This window comes from Panthera leo, chromosome B3 (assembly GCF_018350215.1).
Source record: "Panthera leo isolate Ple1 chromosome B3, P.leo_Ple1_pat1.1, whole genome shotgun sequence".
NCBI lineage: Eukaryota > Metazoa > Chordata > Mammalia > Carnivora > Felidae > Panthera > Panthera leo.
Genome location: NC_056684.1, coordinates 2,736,688 through 2,759,502, shown reverse-complemented (window position 1 = coordinate 2,759,502; position 22,815 = coordinate 2,736,688). Strand labels below are relative to the sequence as shown.

At 51.3% G+C, this 22,815-nt stretch overlaps 1 long non-coding RNA gene across 1 annotated transcript; it reads right to left on the bottom strand.

Annotated features, from left to right (window-relative positions):
- Positions 1–645: 645 nt before the first annotated feature.
- LOC122221105 lies at positions 646–21,183 on the bottom strand. The gene is made up of 3 exons (XR_006203073.1): positions 20,926–21,183; positions 19,626–19,758; positions 646–691 (listed from the first exon to the last, which is right to left on the bottom strand). It is a non-coding gene; the product is annotated as an uncharacterized LOC122221105 (long non-coding RNA).
- Positions 21,184–22,815: the final 1,632 nt, after the last annotated feature.

The following is a 22,815-nucleotide window of genomic DNA, read 5'->3' as shown; positions in this document are numbered from 1 at the left end:
TTCCGGAGACGGGTCCAGCTGAGCTGGGCAGTGGAAGGTAACTGTGCAAACGCGGCTGAGACGTGGATCGCGGAGGGCCCGGAAGGCTTGGTTGAGAGCTCCGGGGTGCGTGTTGCAGGCATCCCGGGGACGCAGATTCCATGCTGTGTTTTGGTAGCCGGGAGCCGCCTGGCCTGGGCCGGCGCCAGGACGGGCAGGGGGCCCCGGTCCTGGAGGCAGATGGCTCAGGGTGAGAGCAGGCAGAGCATCTGGGATAATGAGAGGAGAGGAGGAGAGGGTTGAAAGGACCCCGCCAAGGTGTTAGACCGTCATGTGACATCTCTGACGTGGGACGTTTTGGAGCCACCACAATGGCAGTGCCACATGGTTCCACATCATAGAATTGACAGTGTGGTGGCAGAGGGGACTCCTGGGGAGGGAGGACGGGCAGGGTGATGTGGGGACTTGACATCTCCATGGCTCGGTCACCGTTATTTAAAAATAGAGGAGCAAATATTTACAAATATTAAATATTAAAAATATTTAAAAATAAATAGAGGTGACTCTATTTAAAAATAGAGTCACCTGTTTGAGGGGTGACTGGATGGCAGGTCATAGGGTTTGGGAGCAAATGCCCTTGCTTTCTGTTTCATGAACACATCTTGTGTTTCCGCAGATTTGTGCCTTTGCCTGGACCATTCGTTCCCTCTGCCTAGGAAATGCGTTATTTTAAACTTTTTTTAAAAAATGGTTATTTATTTTTGAGAGAGAGAGTGAGCAGGGGAGGGACAGAGAGAGAGAGAGAGACAGAATCCTAAACAGGATCCAGGCTCTGAGCTGTCAGCACAGAGCCCCATGTGGGACCTGAACGCACAAACCGTGAGATCATGACCTGAGCTGAAGTTGGCTGCTTAACCGACTGGGCCACCCAGGTGCTCCACGAAATGCATTATGGGAAAAAACAAAGATCCCAGTGGAAGTCAGGTGAGGCAGAGGAAAGGAAGGTCTACCCGAGTAGGTTTATGAAGTCAGTGCGCAGGGAGAGAAGTTGTCAAGGATTTCAAAGGTGGAGAGAGGCATTCTCGTTGGACGTGGTTGGGAATGGGCCTTGGAACAGAGCAGCTCCCTAAGGAACACGCTGTTTTAGGAACACGACCGCGCTGGTCATAGCCAGGACTGGAAAGAGAGATCAGGGGCCCAGGACTGAGGCGGGGAGGGTCCCAGGCCAGGGAGACCGCAGCTGGGTCGGGAGGGCAGGGGAAAGAGACGAAGGGCTTCAGGGCTTAGCAGAATCTTGTGCAAGAAGGAGCATCAACGTAATCTGGTTCCAACGGTACCTCTGCGGATGCTGACATCGTCTCCTCCACCCACCATGTCTTTGATGAGTTCTGGGGCCGAGGAAGGGCATCCCTCTTGTGCCTTTGGGCAGGTCCACGTGGGACAAAGCTGGTCCTTGCCTGGAGCCGACAGCCAAAACGTCACCCGGCAGCTTTCGCTTTACGGATCGAGTCAGATTTCTCTCCTGCCTGACGACCTGCCCGTCAGAGGTGAAGATACTGGCCACGACAGCCCACATCTTCTCACTTCCGTGGTACCCCTCTCGAGGGCTCTGGCTTTTCGGGAAGTGTTGTGCTTTGGGCACGCTCACCCTTAGCTCTAGTGACTCAGAGCAGGGGCACCCACTCTCCATCCCTTCACTTTCTCGCCGGCCCGGTTGCACCACCGGCCCGTTTCCAAGTCAGCGCCGGCACGGACCGTGACTCTTGCTGGAGGCGCGTGGCCAGATTTGGGGAGGACCGGACCCCCCCCCCCCGCCCACCTTGGAGAGGCTCCGTCCTGCGGTCTGGCCACGGGCCAGCTGGCGAGGTGGTCAGGAGGGCCCACGTCCGGGGTCCGAACACCTCAGGCCCTGTTGGGGATGAGTAGGGCAGAGGCTGGAAACCACAAATAGACTGCAAGTCCAGAAGAGGCCGTTGAGCGCATTTTTTGGAAACCACTCTACTGAGGTCTGATGGACATAAAACGCAGTACATATTTAACGTACGGATTTATAGACATTTTTATATACACGTTTAATGTGTTTCCTTCAATGAGTTTGGGGATAAGTATATGCCTGTGAAACTGTCACCACCATTAAGACCATAAACATATCCATCACTTCCCAAAGTTTCCTCCTGCCTCTATTATTATTATTATTATCGGTGAGAACATGATAGAAAATCTAACCTCTTACAGAATGGTAGTGTTAGCTATAGACAGCGTGCTGTATAGCAGACCTCCAGAACTTACTTATCTGGGATAACTGAATTTCTCTACCACTTGACCATCCCCTACCCATCTCTCCTTCCCCCTACTTCTTTTTTTTAAAAATGTTTTCTTATTTATTTATTTATTTATTTTTCAGAGGAAGAGAGAGAGAGAAGAGAGAGAGAGATCCATCTACTTCTTTTTTAAAAAACGTTTACTTATTTATTTGTTTGTTGGCTTGTTAATTTATTTTTTAGGGAAAGAGAGAGGAGAGAGAGAGAGAGAGAGAGAATGAGCAGGGGAGGGACGGAGAGAGAGAGAGAGGGAGATACAGAATCCCAAGTAGGCTCTGCACTGTCAGCACAGAGCCCAAGGTGGGGTTCGAACTCATGAACCACAAGATCAGGACTTGAGCCAAAGTCGGACACTTCACTGAGCCACCCAGGTGACCCCCTCCTGTCCCCCTAATTACTATTCTACTCTCTGCTTCTAGAAGTCTGTTTCAGATTGCACATGTAAGTGAGACCGTGCAGTATTTGTCCATCTGTGTCCGGCTTATTTCACTCAGCACGATGTCCCCCAGGCCCATCCATTTCGTTGCCAATGACGGGATTTCCTTCTTTTATGAGGCTGAATGATATTCCATTGTATACACCTGCACTACATTTTCTTTATCCTTCCATCCAAGGATGGACACTCAGGTCGTTTCCACGTCTTGATTGTTGTGAACGATGCTGCGGGGAGCACGGGGGTGTGGATGTTGGACACTTCTCGAATTTTCTCATGGAGTCTCCTTCACTTCGTACAGAGACCACCTCAGGTGGGTGTGCAGATTTCCCTCCGCCGTCCTGGGCTCCTCCCTCTTCCTTCTCTGCCACGATCCTCTTGACATTCCCTACAGAGCCGCCCTCCCACAAGGGTTTCCACCCCATCCTAGAGGAGGGATGCGAAGTCCTCACAGTTCTTGTTCTTTTCTCAATGACTAACTTTTACTTACTTATTCATTCCTTTTATTTTAATTTCAGTTAGTTCACAGACAGCGATTCGACACATCGTGCGTCACCTGGTGCTGATCACAACGGGTGCCCTCCTTAGTCCCCGCCCCCTATTTCACCCATTCCCCGCCCCCCTTTCCCTCTGGTAGCCAGAAATGTGTTCTCTAGTCAAGAGTCTGTTTCTTGGTTTGTGTCTCTCTCTGTTTTTTTTTTTTTTCCCCTTTGCTCATTTGTTTCTTAAATTCCACATATGAGTGAAATCGTATGGTATTTGTCTTTCTCTGACTGGTTTATTTCACTTAGCATTGTATTCTGTAGCTCTGTCTATGTCATTGCAAATGGCAAGATTTCATTCTTTTTGATGGCTTTGTAATATTCCATTAGAGATCTACATCTATATCTATATCTATGGATATAGGTACAGATGATATAGATGATATAGATGTAAATACAGATACAGATATACCAAATCATCAGTCAGTGGACCCTTGGGCTGCTTCCATGGTTTGACTATTATAGATGGTGCTGCTGTGAACGTGAAGGTGCATGTATCCCTTCGAATTAGTGTTTTTGTATACTTTGGGTAAATACCCAGTAGTGCGATTACTGGATCATAGGGTAGTTCTATTTTTAACTTTTCGAGGACCCTCCACACTGCTTTCCAGAGCGGCTGCACCAGTTTGCACTCCCAGCAGCAGTGCAAGAGGGTTCCCCTTTCTCCACGTCCCCACTGACATCTGTTGTTTCCCGTGTCGTTGATTTTAGCCATGCTGACATGGGTGAGGTTGTATAGTTCATCGTGGTTTTGATTTGTATTTCCCCGATGACGAGCGATGTTGAGCATCTTTTCGTGTGTCTGTTGGCTATCTGGATGTCTTCTGTGGAGAAGTGTCTCTTCCTGTCTTCTGCCCATTTTTATTTTATTTATTTATTTATTTATTTTTTTAATTTTTTTTTCAACGTTTTTTATTTATTTTTGGGACAGAGAGAGACAGAGCATGAACGGGGGAGGGTCAGAGAGAGAGGGAGACACAGAATCGGAAACAGGCTCCAGGCTCCGAGCCATCAGCCCAGAGCCTGACGCGGGGCTCGAACTCACGGACCGCGAGATCGTCGCGGGGCTCGAACTCACGGACCGCGAGATCGTGACCTGGCTGAAGTCGGACGCTTAACCGACTGCGCCACCCAGGCGCCCCTTCTGCCCATTTTTAAATGAGATTGTTGGCGTTTGGGGTGTTGAGTTTTGTAAGTTCTTTATATATTTTGGATTCCAGTCCTTGGTCGGATACGTCATTGGCAAACATCTTCTCCCATTCGGTAGGTCATCTTTTAGATCTGTTGGTTGTTTCCTCCACAGTGCAGAAGCCTGAAGTCCTTGCAGCTCTAATACCCCCTACTGGTGGGAGGCACACTTGTGCGGCACTCTAGGAGAGCATGTCTGAGTCTACAGAGAGCAGCGTCGACAAGACAGCCAAACCTTCTAACACTGTCTCAGAGCATAATGTCTAGGTGTTATTTTACTAACATGTCCCCCTGTTTAACAAAACGACTGTGTTAAAATATGCACAGCACCAAACTTACATTTTAACCATTTTTTAGCATACGAGGCAGTGGCGTTAAGTACATTCACAGTGTTGTGCGACCACCCCCACCATCATCGCCAGAACTTTGTCACCTGCCCACATGGAAACTCCGTATCACTTCCCTCCCCCGCTCCTGGTGACCACTCTCCTACTTTCTGTCTCTATGAACCGGGCTATTCGAAGTCATGTCCCTCTTTTTTTTTTTTTTTTTTTTATACATTTTTGTCCATCACAGAATTTTTTCCCACCAGGGGAGGGTAGATAGGAAAAAAAGCCAGTCCAGGAAAAAGAAGCTTTTGTGCCTGTGCCCAGTAATATTCTGAGTGATAATCAAACCTTCCGAGGCTCACCTCCCGGGCTCTCGCGGGAGCTCGAGGAAAAACCCCAGGGAATGGCTGAGTGCGTTGTGGGTGAACTTCAAATAAGGAAAGAGCTGCTCTTCAAGAGGAAGACGGGGACGTGGTTTGTACACAACTTGAAACAATGTGCTTTAGGTTTATCTTGATTATGTACATTATAAAGCCCATTTCCAAGGGACAAATTATGCATTTGGAAGCAAAGCTAAGACAGCCAGACAGTCTTATAAACAGGTGAGTGTCAAGAATGAGACCCAAAGTGCTTGCATTTTTCATTCAAAGTTGCGTGCGCATGTGCGCGTGTGTAGCTTGAAAATGTTTCCTAGCTTTCTTCTGAGTGTGACGTTTACATAATTGTTCCAACCAATGAGTATACAATTAGATTATCTGAAAATCTCCATTGTCGATTTATACGTATACTGATCCTAATGAGTGACAGGCAAACATTCTGTTTGTGTGTTTTATGAGGGTTCACTTGCTTCACTTTTTTTTTTTAAATTAAGTTCAGAAATTCCACATTTCAGGTTAAACATTTGCCACCTATTCTAAAATCACTACAGAGAATCAGAGTGTGTTTTTTCTTTTAATTTTTAATGGCTATTTATTTATGAAAGAGAGAGAGAGACAGAGCACAAGTAGGGGAGGGGCAGAGAGGGAGACACAGAATGGGAAGCAGGTTCCAGGCTCCCAGCTGTCAGCACAGAGCCTGACGCGGGGCTTTAGCTCACGGACCGTGAGATCACGACTTGAGCCAAAGTCGGACGCTTAACTGACTGAGCCACGCAGGTGCCCCAGAGTGCTTTTTTTTTTTTTTAATACAAATCTTGTGTTTCTGAGCATTGATTTACGCAGTCGAAGGCTGAAGATTTTTTTTTTTTTTTTTTTTTTTTTTTTTTTTTTTTTTTTAATTTTTTTTAACGTTTATTTATTTTTGAGACAGAGAGAGACAGAGCACGAACGGGGGAGGGTCAGAGAGAGGGAGACACAGAATCCGAAACAGGCTCCAGGCTCTGAGCCGTCAGCACAGAGCCCGACGCGGGGCTCGAACTCACGGACCGCGAGATCATGACCTGAGCCGAAGTCGGCCGCTCAACCGACTGAGCCACCCAGGCGCCCCGAAGGCTGAAGATTTTTAACAAGCGTGCAAGTGTAGCTTCTAAAAATTGGCCCGAAAGTTTTCTGACGACAGCTAAGCTGTGGAAGCCGGGGGAAAAATAATAGTGACACTTTAGAAGAGAATTCGAAGATGAGAAGGAAGATTAAATGCCAAAGCGTAGGAGACGCAAATAATCAGCAAACAATAATTACAAGGAAGAGCAAAACCAGGTAGCCCCGAAATACAAGACGTTGGGAACAAGAGGCAGACACGTTGAACGCGTTCCCCAAACACTGCACGATGGATAGGCTTGGTGTAGACCCTGACGTGTGTCAGGGTAAGGACCACTCACAAGGTAACCTGTAAGTGGGTTTATCCACCAAAGCACAGTAAGCCATGCTGTGCATCTAATGGGAGCACATCTGACCCCCAGACTCAGGACATGTGATAACCGAGAACAAAAAAGCATTGCTAACTGCATCTAAATGACGGGAAGGAATAAATAAACACATGACTATTTTATTAGTAACTATTAGGACTTGCTAAACAGCCTGTGTTATACTGGATCTGGCTGGGGTTAATTAAATATCAAAGACCGACAGTTGTTACCAGGAAGCTTTTAAGATCTATGCATTATTAGTAGCAGTATTTTAGATCTTCTCTTGTAGGAGCTTGTACATCAGTGTGTTATTGTCATAAAAGTTTAATTTCAAGAGCTCAGTCTTCATTAATACACAGCTAGGACGGCATGCCAGTCGGATTCCGAACCCCGCTCCGAAGCCAAGATCAAAATGAATGAAAACCTCCAATCCATATTTCCCTTTTAGGGAGAAAAACCACCTTACATTTCCCTCACAAATTTATGAGAAGGTGGGGACGGAGGACATGCTGGGAGGCATGGGATTTCGGATTTACTGCCACAATACCTTGCCCTCTGCTTGGTAAGGCCGGGCCCTGCCAGCTAGCTCACTACAAGAGTGGGTAGGCCAGGAGTGCGAGTTCTCGGTAGAACTCGGCCACATATTGAATTTGGAAACCAGAACGAAGTCCCTTCCAGGGCAACCCAATTAATCCTTCCTTAATGGTTGGAATTGCATCCAAACCAACCTCCAAAGGTAATCAGTCAAACTTAGGAGCTTCTGGAAATAGAAAAGTCTGCAGGGTTTTGGCGCACGGGATGGGAAGGATGAAGAAACACATCCCCCTGGGCCGCTTATCAAATCAGGTTCTGATAGCGACACGGCCACTGGCAGTCACGGCCACGGGCAGTCACGGCCACGGGCAGTCCGCTCAACCACAGGCAGGTTGAGCCGTTAAGAACGGGATGCCCCCAGGGGCCTGCGAGGCTCAGTCGGTTAAGCGTCCGACCCTTCGTTTAGACTCAGATCGGGATCTCATGGTTTCGTGAGTTCGAGCCACGCATTGGGCTGCATGCCGGCAACATGGAACCTGCTTAGGATTCTCTCTCTCTCCCTATCTCTCCTCCCCTCCCAACTCTCGCTCTCAAATAAGTAAATAAACTAAAAAAAAAAAAAAAAGGGGATGCCCCCACGTGAGAGGAAGGAAGCAAGCCCCCGCCTCCTGCTAAGGCCTCTGAGAATCTCCCTGGTTGTCCCGAGGTTCTCGATGGCTCTTTAAGTCTGAATACAATGTAGTGGCTACGTGTGCAGCTCACTGAACAGCCACCCGGACCAGGGAGAGTTTTCCAAACGCTGGATCATATCAGATGACTGTGGAGGTCACCTGTGGGGTGATGCGGGGGAGGGGCGGAGCCGGAGGCTGTCTGGCCGCGTCCTCGGGGACACGTCCAGTTTCAAATAACACAAAACCCTCCTGTATCCCTTTGCCCGGGTGGACAAAGGACCTCAGGCTGAGGGGCTTACATAAGAGGAACGTGCCGTCTCCCGATTCTGGAGGCGAGAAGTCAGGCCCGGCTCCTTCTGACGGCTGGGAGGGAGGACCGGTTCCGGGCCTCTGTCCTCGCAGATGGACGGCTGTCTTCTCCCGAGGTTCTTGCCATCGTCTTCCCTCTCCGTGTGTCTCTGCATTCAAATTTCCCCCTTTTATAAGGACACCAGTCATACTGGACTAGGGCCCACCCTGATGACCTCATTTTAACTTGACCTCTGTAAAGACCCTGTCTCGGAATAAGGTCACATTCTGAGATACTGGGAGTTAGGACCACAATACATGTTGTTTCAGGGGACAGAATTCAGCCTCTAAGACTCCCATAGTGGCTGAAGCAGAGTTTGGATTTACGTATGGATGGCCCCAGAGTAGGCAGGTCCGGGCTGGTCTGGGGGCTCAGAGACATAACCAGGGGCTACAGCTATTTCCACCAAGTTATGTGATTGGTGCCTCAGGGTCCCGAGCTGGCTTCTCAACCCCCCAGGCTGCTTTTCTGTAATCCTTGCGTGAAGAGAGGGGTGAGGCCCAGGGGAAGGGCCGAGGGGACCACAAAGAGGCACTTTCCTACTGAGCCTTTGCCTTTTCACTCACGGACCACCTCTCGCTGGCCAGACCCGTCCGCGTGGTGGGGAAACCAAACTTTATTAGCTGTGCTTAGTGTCATCTTGAACAAAAGATAAAAGACGAAGGGGGGGCGGTAAATGTTGCAAAAATAGCAGAACTATTTCAACAGCTGAGCCCGGGGGGCGCCTGGGTGGCTCAGTAGGTTACATGTCCGACTCTTGATCGATCTCAGGTGGAGATCTACAGTCGTGAGATCAAGCCCCGTGTTGGGCTCCACACTGAGCGTGGGTCCTAGTTGGGACCCTCTCTCTGGCCCTCTCCCGCTCAGGGTCCCTCTCTTTCTCTCTCTCTCTGCCCCCCCCCCCAAATAAATAAATAAACATTAAAAAAAATAGATCCGTCTGAGCTGAGTGAGGACTGGTCTGTGACAGGAAATGGGACCCTGAAGCCCAGAGAGAGGATGAGTAGCCGACCCTTTGAGGACGGAAGGGTTCAAAATAGTCACCTTGCCACTGCGTCCTGTTGGTCTCCTCAAGGAAGAGTGTCTGTCCCTACGCTTAGTGCTGAGCTCTGTTGACGCGGGTTGGACATTCAGAGGTGGCCACGACGAGACCGGCCATGGTCAGTGGGAGTCCAGGCAGATGGGTCCATGAAGAGCCTCCGCCGCTCCATTCCATTACCCACTGTGTCAGTTTTGAGGTGGCCGATGACGAAGGCTGGCTAGAGCCAACTGGCCCAGTCGTTTTTTCTAGCTGGTTGCTGGCCACCTCTTCCACGGTGGACGCTCTCTGGTGGGCACTCCTGGGCGATAAAAAATCACCACGTATTTCGCCCATTTCCATGTTCATCTACTACGTGCCTCTCTGCCAAGACTTCTTGGGCTCCAACCTTCCGACCCTCCTCCTTTTGGGTCCTGTGGCGGCAAGACGGACCGCTGGCCCCTGCTCAGGAGTTTGGATGTTTTCCTCTTGGCCACTGCCCCCTCTACCTTGCCTTTCAGGACCACCCCTGCATGTGGCTCTCATGGGGCAGCTGTCCATTTTCAGCTTGTGTCCCCACGCCAAGCTGACCCAGCAGTGAACCAAGCTTAGACCTTTTCTCCCCCTTCAGTTGGTCATATGGGGCCCCTATGAGCTGGGAAGATTGTGGTGGGGGGCTTGGGCACCTGGGCTCCCCACTCATGCACCTGTCTCGCGCCCCTTGGTCCTGTCAGGCGCAGTCTTGGGTCGGTCATTTTCAACCACCATTGAACTACTGCTGAGCGCGTCTGATTTTATGACTTGGAGAACCCAGCTCGTAACGGACAGCTATGGACACATGTTCACCTGATGTTCCGTAATCAAGCACTCTTTCTCTACCAGGGTCCAATTATACATCGTGAGCTTTTCTCGAAAGTCCAGTACCCCTGAGACCTGCCTATGATTTTTCCAATGGGCCTTTGCAATGAACCCCACGCTGCGCCTTCTGCTACCCCAGACACGTCCAACATCATACGGTCTGCCAGATTGGCCCGCGTGGCAGGACCGCCCAAAGCTCTTTTCTGCTCTGAGTTGCCCTTGATGCTGTGACCTTCTGTGTCAACCAGTACGTGGACCAGAGCAGTGTCCCTAGATGTGGCACCCCAAAAGGTCTACCTTCCTTCTTTAGGTGGCTAATATAAGATGTAGCAATCTGTCTTTTACTTTGGAGGTAAAATCCCAGTATTTCCTTGGCATCTTGACTCCGAAAAATTTATCAAAAGAGCAGGTACCTGAATCTTTATAGGATTTGTCTCCCACCCTGGGATTGCAAGGCTCTTACTAAGGCTCCAGAGTACCCACCCGTTTTGTTCGTCCTTTTTGATCTGTTTTGATCATCCGTTTGTCTGATCAGCGTGGTGTCATCAATGTAATGGACCAGGGTGGTGTTCCGTGGGACGCCCAAGTTCTTCAGATCTCTTAAGACTACATGGCAATAGAGAGCAGGAGAGTTAACATGGCCCCGAGGCAAACTGTAAATTAATACTGTTGTCTGAACCTTGGGAATGCAAACTGTTTTGGATGTTTGCTTCTGGTTGGAATAGAAAATAATGAATTTGCCAAATCAATGACAGCATACCTTGGACCCAAAGCTTTATTAATTTGTTCTAGCAATAATGCCTCAATCTGCAGGGCAGATGCAACCAAGGTTAGTACTTCATTGAGCTTGTGGGAGTCTATAGTTGTTCCCTAGGATCTATTTAGGTTTTGGAAGGTCCGTGCTGGTGAATTAAACCTAGATATGATAGGGTCTCCAACCCTGTTGCCCTGAGATCCCTGGAATTGTCCCTGGATCCAATACTGTTTTTGAAGAACTGCTAAGGGAACAATTTCAGAGGGTTCTACTTGACCCTCTTCACCATGACAACACTCGCTCTACAGGCTAGGGACTCAGGGTTGGGGGATGCCAGGCAGAAAGGTGGTTCCTTGAAGATGTTCATATCTTAATCCCCAGAATTTAGGATGATGTTACCTTACAAGGCAAAAGGGACTTTGCAGATGTGACTGAGTTCAGACCCCTGAGGACGGGAGACTATCCTAGACTTTCTGGGTGGACCCAATATAATCATAAGGGTCTTTATGAGGAAAGTAGGAGGCAGGAGAGTTAGAGAAGGAGGGGCGGGGACCGAGGGGAGGCTGGAGGGATGCACCTTCTGGCTTTGAGGATGAGGAAGGAGTCGTAGGCCAAGGAATGTGGGTGGTTTCCGGGAGCTAAAAAGGGCAAGGGAATGGATTCTTTTCCAGAGACTTCAGAAGCAGCACAGCACTGCCGACATCTTGATTTTGGCCCAGTGAGACCTGTTTTGCACAGCTGACCTCCGGAACTATAACATAATGCACTTTTGTCATTTTAAGCTATTTTTTTGGTGGCAATTTGTTACAGCAGCAATAGGAGACTAATACAGGTGACTCACACTGACAAGTATATTGGTCCCAACTGTGATCTCCGGGACTGGGAAAATGACCACCACATGTGTCCACTGTTCAGCAGACCAGCTTCAAGGTGGACTTCAGCCAGAGTTCCACTGGTTACACGGTCCCTGTGAGCCCATACCATAACAGTGAGGTCCCGATGAAGCTTCCGGCGTCCAAGTATCAGTGACAACTCAAATCCTGTGTTCACCGTCACTTGCAAGGTGTGGGCATTCCCCCTTGGCCCGTGAACGGTGACTGGAGTATTGCTCATAGGTCTTTGGGGGAGGACTGAAGGGATCATTACAGTACATACTAGCCGTGGTGTGCAAGGTCCCTTCTCCAGTCCTTGGGTTCTGGGTCTGAAAGTCGGTTCCGGTCTCGGAACTGGAAGAAGGATCATGACTTTTTTATTTGGGTGATCACTGGCGACCTCTTACTCTTTCGTTCTTGCCTTCTGTTGATTGTAGATGTCTGGCAGGCCCGTCATTGGCTGCTGATCGGTTCTGCTCCTCGGGGCGCGATGCCCCGTGAGCCAGCTCCACAGCTCCCTGTGGGTCAGGGCCCCTTTGGCCTTGCGGATTGCCGTAACTCCGGCATCCTGGGAGGCGCTACCACCTGGCCTCTGTTCTTTTGGGCCTCCATCATACAAATCTCCTTTAACGAGACCAGCTCTGTGAGCGCCTCACCTGTGGTCAGCTCGGGCCATGGAGAAGAGCCACCAGCGATCATTTCCTGTTGGTGCCTCTGCCGTCAACTTATTCCTGGTGAGCTCGGTGAATCGTGGGCCCACCGGGCCTTCCGGTGGAACCCACTCCTCGGGTGGGCCTTTCTCCTTGTATACTATGTCTCCCCCACCACACCCACCGCCCTGAGCATTCTGTCTCCCTTCCTCTACTGTTCACCAAAGCAACTCAGGCATATCCCCGTCGTTCAGCATGCTAAGCATGGGCCATCTCGTTCTGTGGGCTTCTAAAAGCCACCGTAACATCTAGAAAGCGCCCCCCACTGAGACATTTTCTCAGATTACCACCCGCGAAATCGTTACCAGTTAGGCAGCCACCCTGAGCTAGTCCTGCGTCCACACGTCCCCGGAGATGGGGTCCTCCGTGCCAGCCTGGGCGTGCATCATCCAGCCCCAAGGCCCCATCTTCTTGTCTGCCTCCTTGGGTCACTCCCGGTAGTCACTGTGTCAGTTTGGACCCTCTAAGAAGCGGTTAGTAAGACAGAATTAGACGGGCGAGATATTTACTGAGGGAAAGTCCTATGAAGGATGAAGGAGAGAGGGAGCAGGCTCAGTGGGCAGCCTGGAGACCCCAGTGCTGACTTGACCCCTGCAGAGGTGGCGGAAGAAGGAAGGAGACCGCTGGAGAGTGGCGTAGCAAAGATTTCCTATCAGAGAGGTCTCGCATCGGGCGGGAATAGCAAGGCTGTAGCACCTCCACGATAATGGCCCGGGACAGCCCGGGCCTCGGCAGGAGTGTTGCCATAGATCCCCAGAATGTGGTAGCTGGAGGCGATCAGCTACCTTTACTGCTCGTGCCAAGTAGCCTCTGGAAGGGACATGCGCGTGCCCGTCTCCCAGGACTGCACATCAGTAAGCGTTTGGACAGAGACTGTCCCAGGGAGGGCCCTGGGAAGGGGCTGGGCCCCCAGGACGATGGGGCAGAGCCGCACGGACTAGAAGTGGGTCAGTGAGGAGGTTTTCTGCAAGGGCCTTCTCAGGTCTCTTACGAGCGTGTGGTCAAGCAACAGCAGGCTGCGTAGCTTTTAACCGTTAGTCTATACCTGTGATGCCGATGCGAGAATAAATAAACGAGTGCAGCGATGAATTTCACCACGAGTCTAAGAATAAGCACAGCCAGTTCCTCAGTGGCCCGTGCACGGGGACCAGCTCTTTGCCAAAAAAGGCCCAGACGGGCCCACCGTGTGACACGACTCTCCCCCAATTTATGCTGGTTAAGTACTTTCGCACCTGTATTCCCATTATAAACTTTTACTGTGGAAAAAGGGGGGGGGGGAGGACAAAAATCTGGGACTAAGGAGAGTGGCATGGGCAGGCGCGATCAAAGACGAGCTCTTAAAGAGCCGGTTGCTGGCTGGCTGCGAGGTAAGCGGCAGAGAGGGGAGAGAAGCGGGAAGGGCTGGGCGCCCGGGGTGAAGGAAGCCATAGGATCGACTGAACTGCCTGGGGTCTGTCGCAGGAACCTCTCCTCGGGGGTTTACTGTGACGGGGATTCTGTGGCCCAAAGGAGACTCCTCAGATGGTGATGTGCCACGAAGAATCAGAAACCAGAGGGAAGAGGGTTTTATGGGCCCCTAGCGTCTCCCATTCCAGGAGGGAAAGAGAACCCCGTGGTGGCTGGTGCCTGGGGAGGCGGAGACCGAGTGTCTTGGAGAAAAAGCCTGGGGCGAACAAGCGGGGCAAAGGAGCTGAGAGTCAGGGCGTGTTTGGGGGTGGGCAAGATGGCGGCATGGGAGCCCCATAGGAAGAAGTTCTTGGGGGCTGAGGGATCTGACCTCAATGTGAGCACCCAAGGAACCCAGCAGTTCATGGGGATGGGGGGGCAAGGGGGTGGGGCTCCTCAGACACAACCCGGAGGGGCCCTGCTGCTGGGGGCCAGGGTCCTAACCCTGCTGCAAGGAGGACGCGCTTGGGCCCAACGATGCGCTTTTGCGGCCCTCGCGCCCTGCTCCCCGTGTCTCCACCTTTCTGGCTTGCCCATCGGTCCCGCACTCGGGGATCAAGAAACTTGCAAGGAAGAGATTCATAGCTTTTCTTATTTAAAGTTTTGCTTTGCAGAAGTCAAGAGCGTGGAATTGCTCGTGCCACACGCACGTCTTCCGGGCCCCTCACCCCGCTCCCCTGTGCTGCCCTCTCTCTTCCTCCACCCCCTCCTCTGCCTTTCTTTCCACCGGCTGGTCACAGCTCCTCTTTCGCCATTGTCTTTCCCTTCCGGCTTATTTCCTTTCCCCTTCCTTCCCCTCCCGATGGATCCCCCCACTTCCTGCGGCCACCCACCCTCCCGACACACCCACACTCGCGTACAAGGCCATCACGCTCACACACGCACGCTTTCCTGACCTCTTCTTCCCTTTGGGCTCCGTGGGCCCTGCGTTTGGCTGAGGAATTGGCTTCTGACTTCCAAGTTTTCAGATGTCGATTATCTGACTTCGCTCCAGAGGTTAATCTGGATTCAAGGATTTCGAGTGGAGAGGCAAAGGTGTAGAGAAAGGCAATTTGATTACTTTCAAGTCTGTAGATAACCAGCTGTGTCGTCAAGGGGAGAGGAGAACACCTCTCTATCGGGAAATCTTGTAAAAGCCTTCACGGGGAGATAAGGTTCATTTTCGTTCCTTGAATACATTTGCTGATGTAAAATGCCTTACCTTTAAAGAGGTCAATATTTCCTCTACTTGAACTATAGTACTAAAGAAAATCACATGTTCCTCCGTGGAGGTATAACTGTATTATGGAGGTTTGGTAAAGACGTTTTTTCTAAGCTGCTCGGGACTTCTTCACCCAGCAGTCCACAAATGTTTGAAAAACGAAATGCCCCCAGCAAGTTCTATAATACAACTAGAGAGACTAAAAAAAAAACAACCAAAAAACAAAAAACAAAAAACACAAATTGAATTGACAGGTGCCGTCCAAATACAAAACACACAACATATGCCACAATGTGTATAAAGGAGTTATCTTTTTCTTTAAGGTGAATGCAAATTTTTTCCTTAGGTATTACTATTCTGAGTCTGTCTGAAATTACACACTTGACTGGATAATCAACCCCAAGCACTTGAGACTGAGAGCTTGAAATCAGGAGGGGTAAGGGGAGAGGCTGATAGGGTCTCGCAGACTGCTAGGCTGCAGAGAACCTTCTGGATCCCTTGACATCGAAGTCCTTAGGGCGAGGACACTCAAACTGGCCACCACTGACATCTCGGGACAGGCCGTCTTTGTTGAGGAGGCCGCCTGGGCTCTGTGGGATGTTTAGTGGCATTCCCGCCCACGACAAGACAGTAGCATCCCCCCACCCTGTGCGACAACCGAGACTGTCTCCAGACATTGCCAAATGTTCCTTGCTGGCGTGTGCGTGCGTGTGTGTGTGCGTGCACGCACGCGCGTGTGTGTCAAAATTGCTCCTGGATGAGAATTCCTTAGGTTACAGACAAGGCAGGGATCCAGAAACCTCACGATTTCCATCAGCGGGAGGGGAAAGATACTCTTGGCCGGACCCTTCAAACAAAGAATCCCACCAGGTCCAGGGAAGGCCAGTGGGGGGCTGGGGAGGGGGTCCCCCTCCAGGTCAACAAGCCGAACCCGTGGGGCCATTGGAGAAGCCGGTAGAAAACCTTAAGGGAGAAAGCAACTGAATGGGAAACAGAGACCGTGTTTTTTCCTTATGCAGACCCCCTCTCCCCATCCAAGTCTTCGAGCTTGCCTCGCAGAGAAGGATTTGTTCTCCACTGGGCAAAATTAACACAAGACCCCAGGCGGTTCCAATGGGAGCCTTGAAGATGAGACAGAAGCTGAAATGGCAGAGCTTGTCCCTGAGGTGGCGGAGGAGGAAAGGCCCCGGGCAGTGACCCCGGCTGGAGTAGCCGGCGACTGCTGCTGGCTTCTGTGGCTTGGCCTGCTGCCACGAGGGAAGAGAAGGCAAAGAAAGAAACATGTCCGGTCCCGCAAAAGCAGTTGGGTTAGACAGACGGCAGCTGCACAGACTGGAAAAACAGCTGGACAGGAGGCAGAGAACAGGGGGCATGCAAGGAAGAGGAGGAAACCCTGCCCCTAAGGTGAGACTAAGGGTCCTCAGCCTTGGGAGAGACATCGGCGAAGCGGGACCTGAGGCTTCTCATTGGAGGCATTTGGACCCGCTGCCCATCCCCCACTCCCGGTTGCCCAGCAGGACTGGCCCCAGTGGCAGGTGCTCTGCCGGAGGCTCAGAATAGCTGACCTTAGAGCGACACCCGTGCCCAGGAGAAGAGAGGTGGGAGAGGGGCCTGATCTGGAAAACAGGGCCCCGCACCTGCTGTGAACCTCACTATGACGTGGGAGAGGAGACGTTTCCGAGGCTGATGGGACAGCTTCCAGGCACAGTGGCAGGGTGTCCGTACTCGGGTGTGACACCGACCTTTGACCCAGGTCTCTGCAGGGTGGGGAACCAGAACGGCCAACGGGCTGTGTAGACGCTTTCGGGGCGGGAGATAAGAGTTCACCTCCCCTTCCTTCCTGGCAACCCCTCAGCGGGGAGCAGAACGTGCCTCCTGAGATCCGTGCCAAGGGTTGAGGAGGGCCCGTGATTCATGAAGAAACTTGAACGGGCAGAATCCAAGGCCATTTGGTTTGAAGGGGGTTGATTTCAGATCTCCTCCACCCATACCTCCGGGAGAGAAAATCCACTAAAATGTCGATCTCTGACTCGTGCCCAGCGCACTGTTTCCGCAAAGGGATTATGCTGGAATGGACCAAGATACTCCCGGTAGGAAAATCCCCTGGGATGAGGTCTGGGACGAGAGACCATGAGTCATCTTGGCCCCACGGTCCAGCAAGGGAGCTGGCGGAGCGAAGGCATCGGCATATGTTTCTAGACGGGGCTGGTGAATGAGCTGATTAACTGCAGGGCGAATGGCTCTTTGCACATGGGAGCCCTGCCGGCCTCCATCCGGGTTCTCTTGCTGGCTTCTGGGCGCTGCAGGTGCCAGATATGGGGCAGCAGGGACCGGGCAGGAGGCTGACTGCAGGGATCCTGCGACGAGGCAAAGGGGAGCCCCAGAGGGAGGGAGCTTAAAGAGCAGGTCCAGAGACACATGAATGGGCTCGGCCTGTCACCCAAAAAACCCAGCGACAGCAGGCAAAGGAGGAGCCTCCTCATATCACATCCTCAGCCCCTGGGCTGCCCCACAGGGAACCCCAAGGAGCTTTGGGGACCGAAGGGTCTGGGTCTAGGCACCAAGGGGATCATATCTGCGGCCGCCTTTTTCATTTGGGGTGACTTGATCAGTTCCGAGGTGTGGTGTCTAGAACGAAACACCTCCTGCCCGAAGAAATGGGAGAGGGGTTGGTTGGGCCCCGGGGCAAGGGGACCATGTGGAGCTTAAAGGAAGGGGTAGGGACGCGCATCCCCTTCAGCGGGCTGCAGCCCAGCAGGTGGTAACGGACGCCCAGGTCACGGCTGTCAGGTGCACCGGGGAGCCCCGTGGCTCTCCTTGTCGGCGACCCTGGCCTTGGGAACGCAGTCTCAGGTGGCCTGGGGAAACCACCGCGGGAGGCACTGGTTTCTGAGGAGCCCGGGAGGAGTGAGCAGAAGGAAACCGCCCAGCGGTCGTCTGCCTGCTGGCGACTTTGAACCCGTTGTCGCGCTGAAGGTCAAGCAGGAGAGCCCCGAGGCCCAGAAGTACGGGGGAGGGGGGTGGGGAGCCTGGCACTTCCGGGGCGGGCAGAGGGTGCCCTGGAAACTGAGGCTGTTCAGCCAGAGTGCCTTCCTCTCGGCGGACAGCTGGCCTCCGTCAAAGCGACGGCCTCTGTGACTCACACACCCCACATGTTCGTCACCAATACTATGTTCATACAAGGTGCAGCAATAGAAGCATTACATATACGCTACTTATATATATACTTATAATATTATAATAATATATAATATATAATATATAATATATATAACATATAATATAATACTTATATATATGTGTGTGCATTATAATATATAATATATAATATAATATATAATATAATATAATATATAATATATAATATATAATATATAATATAATATAATATATGTGTGTGTATTATAATATATAATATATAATATATAATATGATATATAATATATAATATATAATATAATATATATATGTGTGTATATATATATATATTATACAGTTGTTATAATAATCTCTTTGTTATTCTGCAGAGATGGGGGAGTTGATTTGCTCCAACGCCCAGGGGGACGTCACCTAATACAAGATGGAAGATGTACGTTTTCACCCTATTCACCTCTGCTCCTCTGAGAACCGCCCCCCCCCACTTCCATTCACGAACGGACCCCAGCTCTCCCCCGTCACCCTCACGGCGTTTGGAAGGTCGTCGGTCAGGGCCTCGGGAGATCTGGCTGCGGCCCCGGTCCTGGCCCGTGTCCCAGGCGATGTGACTTTCAGTTAATTTTCAACCCAGTTTGCTCATTCTTTGCCCACCGGGGTATTAATAGATGACCTGCTTGTTCCACTAGGTAAGCGGCGAAACCAAAGGAGAGAAGATGCGTCCGGTCGTTTTCGGACTCTGAGAGCGCCGTGCGAGTCTCCTGCTTTTGTCCTTGTTGGCACGAGGACTTTCTAGATGCAGCAACACCCCTCTATGTTGGGCCATGAAGAAAATGGCCTAATCTCCTTCAGGGTTATTTTTCCCATCCATGACAGAAGGATAGATAACCTCTCTCACACACGCTAGTGGTTACAGATTCAACGAAGTGACATGCGCCGGGTGCCCGGCAGAGGGCGTGGCCCATAGTAGCTGCTCAGTTAAATGCCAGTTTTGGAATGATCGGTCTTGTTCTGTTCTGTGCAGGACGTTTATTGGCACCTGCTACGTGGATGATGATGTTTAGGACACTGTCCCTGTGTCAAGGGATACTTGGGAGTGGAAACAGGGAGCTGAGTGTCCAGGCCCCTCCCCACATACCCGTTCCTCCGTCTTTCCCTGTGCTCCGACCCGGACTGGGGAGTGACTTTTGCTGCAGCCTCCCCTCGGCCAGCTTCGTCCGCGGATGCCCCTCTCCACGTGTGCACTTCTCCCCTCGCTTCTATTTCCCTTTCTCTTTCCCCAAGCTGCCACCCTGAGCACACTACCTTCCCCTTTGCTCCCACCCTGCCTCGACACAGACTCTGTCAACCCAGATTTGTCCCCTTCTTTCCTTCCGGTCCGTGTTCCCTCCTGCCGCCCCAGAAAGCCGCTTCCTGCTCCCTACCTGCTGTTTTGGACGATGGGAGCAGCCTCCGGCTTCTCCCGTGCTGCGCCCGTCTGTCTGCCTTGATGGAGGAGATCCTTCCGAAACCCAGCAGGTGAATGCACCACTTTTCACACATCCACGGAGCGGTGGCCTTGCGGTTCACCGAGAGGAGAAACAGCTTTTTTTATGACTAATTTTGTAAGAGCCTTAACAAAAATATTATCTCTAGTGCTTAAATATAAATCCTGGGGTGCCTGGGTGGCTCAGTCGGTTAACCATCTGACTTCAGCTCAGGTCATGATCTCACGGTGTGTGGGTTCGAGCCCCGCGTCGGGCTCTGTGCTGACAGCTCAGAGCCTGGAGCCTGCTTCGGATTCTGTGGCTCCGTCTCTCTCTGCCCCTCCCCTGCTCACGGTCTGTCTGTCTCTGTCTCTCAAAAACGAATAAACTTTAAAAAATTTTAAAACCAAATCCTGCTGTACGACGCTATCCCTTACCAGCTACGTACGTGCTTTTTGCTCGGCTGTGATTTACTTAGACAAATCTTAGAATCATCAAGAGAAGTAAAATCCCATTTTGATCATCCCGTAGGCAATTATTTCCAAATTCCGTTACACATACCAGATCAAGGCATCAACTAGCCAGCATTTACGCAAAGAGGAAGGTGAACAGTACAGAGGCCTTGTCCCCAACAGCTCACAGTCTGTTTTATAAATCTGGCTCCAATCAAATTTAATTACCAGAGCCTCTCAATGCCACAGTTGAGTCTGTGTAGAGAAAATAACGAAGTTTTATCCCGTTTATTTTGTAATTCAGGGAGGACGGATCGTAACGCGATTCTCCGTTCCTTACTCTGCCGTAAAGCAGCAATTAACTTCCAATTTTCCTTCCTTCTCTTTTTAATCTCTCAGCGCATTCTAATTCTGGGTGAAACGGCAGTTTTATCGCATGTCTATAAAAATATGCATGTACATATTCTCCATATTACCAGACCTCCGTTCTATTCTGATCGAAAACCCAAAAGGGTGCACAAATGAGGGGAAGTCTGCCTCGGAGAAGAGGGCAGCCACAGGCCACGCTCTGGGGGGACTTGCGCCCGGGCCGGTCCAGAGGGGTCCAGACTGAAGGGGGGCACTGACGTCTCGCCTGCGGCTGCCCTTCAGAGAAGCGGGGGGCGCTGAAGGACACAAGCTAACAACCTGGTTTGGAAAGCAGGACGGGCGGCGGGACGGAGCGGAGTGTCGCTCCCGGACGCCCTTTTCCTACTGGACTGCCAGCAGCTGAGCAACCGAGTGACCTGTGGCTTCACCCAACTCACAAGGAGCTGCAGCCGGGGTGGAGGCAGGGGACAGCTACACTGTGCATCTGGAAGACAGGCTGGGGCTGACCGTAGCTTGTGTCCTTTGGGCTAGATGGTGGGCTCCATGAGAGCGGGGACGGCGTCTGTGTCCTCATCGCGTCCTCTGCCTCTCTGTCGTACGTGCGCCATAGACACCCGTGGACGGGACGTGAGACCGCCCGATTGCAGCCAGCCTGTTGCCCTCTGCACTGCGGGTTTCCAGGTCTGGGGCATGAGTGGCCCAGGGGACAGGCCTTCCCCGCTCTGCTGGGTGGGACCTACTATTTTGTGACTCTCATTTCCTCCGACCAATCAGCTGCTTGAACGCCTGAAGGCACTGGTCCATCAAAAGAACGGGGGGGTGTTCAGGGCGCCTGGCGGGTTGAGCCGGTGGAGCGAGTGATTATTGATCTCGGGGTTGTGGGTTCGGGCTTCAGGCTGGGTGAAGAGATCTCTTAAAAACAATCTTAAAAAAAAAAAGAACAGTTCTATTGTCATAGGTCACCGGGGATCACGGATGAGGATCTTGTTGAACTTTTATTTCATTTTAAGTCACCTGCTTTTCTTTCTTTGGACTGTAGGAGTTTTAGAGTCACTGCTTCATTCTAATGATCTGACACCTCTCAGAGACGTGTCTGGCTGTGGGTCATTTGTCCAGCATCCAGCACTTTCTGGGGTCTTTTCATATTTAAAAAAAATTTTTTTTAAATGTTTATTTATTTTTGAGAGAGACAGAGATAGAGTGCGAGTGGGTTAGGGGCAGAGAGAGGGAGACACAGAATCGGAAGCAGCCTCCAGGCTCTGAGCTGCCAGCACAGAGCCCGACACGGGGCTCGAACCCACGAACCGCAAGGTCATGACCTGAGCCGAAGTCAGACACTTCACTCACTGAGCCATCCAGGCGCCCCAAGTGGGGCCTTTTAGTTTGAAGGCCAGCGTTTCCCTTAAGCTGGGGAAATTTTCTCTCATTTTTGAATAGGATTCTCCCTGTGCTAATACATCTTTCTGGAGCTTACATTTCGATCGTCTCTGACCTTCTAGATTTGGTGCATACATCTAGGAGAGTTTCTTACTTTTCTCTTCCCACCCTTCCATCTTAAAAACTTAAAAAAGCCCATTTTGGCGGCCAGATATTTTATACTCTGAATCGTGCTCTCATTTGGCCACTGTCGTTCTCTGTCAATTCCATTTCGAGGAGGAAGCAGTGGCTGAAACAGGTGCGCTTGTCCGTAAGGAAGGAAAAGGCCGAGACCCCGGGGGTGGCTGCGTGGTTCCACCCGAAGGCCATCCCGGAGCTCGCGGGGGTCAGGTGAAGGACGGTGGGGGTCGGGTGAAGGACAGTTTCAGCTGCCGAATCTCCTTCGAGGAGGGGCTCAGATCGAGACTTTGTCTCAGAACTTAGAGCTCAAACAGAAAGAAAGTATGGGATGTGATAGCTCCATAGGCAGCCGGGCTGAGAAAGCTGGTCGCCAGAAGAGGGCTGAGAAAGCTGGTCGCCAGAAGAGACGTGACCAAGAAGAAAGTAGGCCAAACGGGACAGCCTTGCGGAGGCGGAGACATGAGGTAGCCGGTTCTTAAGGACAACTCTCACAGACCCCTCCACGTGCAGAGAAAACAATAGACACTGGGCTTGGTAGCAGTCTCCGTTCATTGGCGCTGAAGACATTTCAATACACCGTCTTCCTCATCGACCCAGATGGCACCGACAGTGGGGGGCTCAGGAGAAGGGGCATAGGGAAAAGACAGAACAGCTGACCTCCGAGACCAGGACGGGTCTGGAGAAGGGAGGGGAGCCGGGACCTCACCTGCGGGTTAACGTCAAAGGAGGGTAAGTGTAGGCATGCTGTGAGTTTGGAGAGGGGCGGGATT